Here is a 2,500-nt window from a genome sequence, read left to right as displayed (position 1 = left end):
CACACACACACACACACACAAAACAGCACGCATAGAAAAACACAGCACAACACAACACAGCACAGCACAACACAACACAACACAGTCAACACAAGAGTACAGGCATGAATAGACCATGAATGGACAGTCCAACAACAAACTGTCGCCCAAAACGCTTTTGCCCCACAAAGTGCTCCACCAGTACTGTACTCCGCTGTATTGATACAGACCACAATTGCAGTGTCGCCGGAGAACTTCTGCATGTGGCATGTCCCAGTGTTGTACGTAGTTGAAGCCAGCAGTGAAAAGTGAAAATGAAAGCCCGAAACCCCAACTCCCATTGTCATTGTGACACAGCACTCCACAGCACACAAGTGAACACTGCACACTGCACACAACGAAATTGCATTTATGCCTCACCCGTGCAAGGGGGCAGCCCTCAGTGGCGCCCCATGGGGAGCAGTGCGGTGGGACGGTACCATGCTCAGGGTACCTCAGTCATGGAGGAGGATGGGGGAGAGCACTGGTTGATTACTCCCCCCACTAACCTGGCGGGTCGGGAGTCGAACCGGCAACCTCTGGGATGCAAGTCTGACGCCCTAACCGCTCACCCATGACAGTGGTGCTCCTGTATTGCACCGGGGAGAGCACCATCCCCTGTACTGCACCGGGGAGAGCACCGTCCCCTGTGGCTCCCCTGAACAGCACCGGGGAGAGCACCATCCCCTGAACCCCTCCTGTAGCCTACTGCACCGGGGAGAGCACCATCCCCTGAACTGCACCGGGGAGAGCACCATCCCCTGAACTGCACCGGGGAGAGCACCATCCCCTGAACTGCACCGGGGAGAGCACCGTCCCCTGTGGCCCTCCTGAACAGCACCGGGAGAGCACCGTCCCCTGTGGCGCTCCTGAACTGCACCGGGGAGAGCACCATCCCCTGAACAGCACCGGGGAGAGCACCGTCCCCTGTGGCGCTCCTGAACTGCACCGGGGAGAGCACCATCCCCTGTGGCGCTCCTGAACTGCACCGGGGAGAGCACCATCCCCTGAACAGCACCGGGGAGAGCCCCATCCCCTGTATCCTGAACAGCACCGGGGAGAGCCCCATCCCCTGTATCCTGAACAGCACCGGGGAGAGCACCGTCCCCTGTGGCCCTCCTGAACTGCACCGGGGAGAGCCCCATCCCCTGTGGCCCTCCTGTAGCCTACTGCACCGGGGAGAGCACCGTCCCCTGAACAGCACCGGGGAGAGCCCCATCCCCTGTATCCTGAACAGCACCGGGGAGAGCACCGTCCCCTGTGGCCCTCCTGAACAGCACCGGGAGAGCACCGTCCCCTGAGCAGCACCGGGGAGAGCACCGTCCCCTGAGGCGCTCCTGTATCCTACTGCACCGGGGAGAGCACCGTCCCCTGTGGCCCTCCTGTATCCTGTACTGCACCGGGTAGAGCACCGTCCCCTGTGGCCCTCCTGTATCCTGTACTGCACCGGGTAGAGCACCGTCCCCTGTGGCCCTCCTGTATCCTGAACTGCACCGGGGAGAGCACCATCCCCTGAACTGCACCGGGGAGAGCACCGTCCCCTGTGGCCGTCCTGTACTGCTGACCACTGTGATATATATGAAGATATACTGTAGCTATCAGATGACACAGAGGAACATGCATCTGCACACACACACACACACACACACACACACACACACACACACACACACACACACACACACACACACACACACAGAGAGAGCACCATTCCTTGTGGCGCTGCTGTGTTATTATCTATAAGGGTCAGTGGTACAGTGCCAGACACACACACGCGCCACACACACACACACTCACACACACACACACACACACACACACACACACACACACACACACACACACACACACACACACACACACACACACACACACACAGATACATACATAAACACACACGCAAACACACTCACGCTCGCACACACACACACACACACACACACACACACACAAATACATACATAAACACACACGCAAACACACACAGTCATTCACTCACACGCGCGCGCACACACACACACACACACACTTCATATCAGGGGTGTCCAATTGAAATACTGTCATGTATGACCTAGAGACTTGCCGTACCAATACTCACCACCAGAGGGCAGACCACCACCAGGGAATATTGGAATCCTGCTGAATGGAATCCACTAGTAACAGGGCTGGGGAACCTTTTGCATTCAAAAGTCCTCCAAGGGCCGTAATAGCCCAGTTTATACTGCGGGCCATTGGCCCAGGAACTTAAAGGGGTATGCCACTATTTTGGGGCTTAATACAGTTAAAATCGTTGGCTGGGGTTTATAAAGGTGGTAAAGTGTCTTATTTTTCATGTAAGCCGTTGTCTTGCTTTAAGACAAGTTAAAAGAGGGAATATGTCGCTAAGCTAGTGAAAGTCAATGGATCCGTGCGCGTGCATTTAGAATTTTCAGTTGGCCTGCAGTATAAACAGAGAGAGTAGAGAGAGAGAGGTTCCATTGGC

Source organism: Engraulis encrasicolus, chromosome 5 (genome assembly GCF_034702125.1).
Source record: "Engraulis encrasicolus isolate BLACKSEA-1 chromosome 5, IST_EnEncr_1.0, whole genome shotgun sequence".
NCBI lineage: Eukaryota > Metazoa > Chordata > Actinopteri > Clupeiformes > Engraulidae > Engraulis > Engraulis encrasicolus.
Note: the sequence above shows the minus strand (reverse complement) of the source record.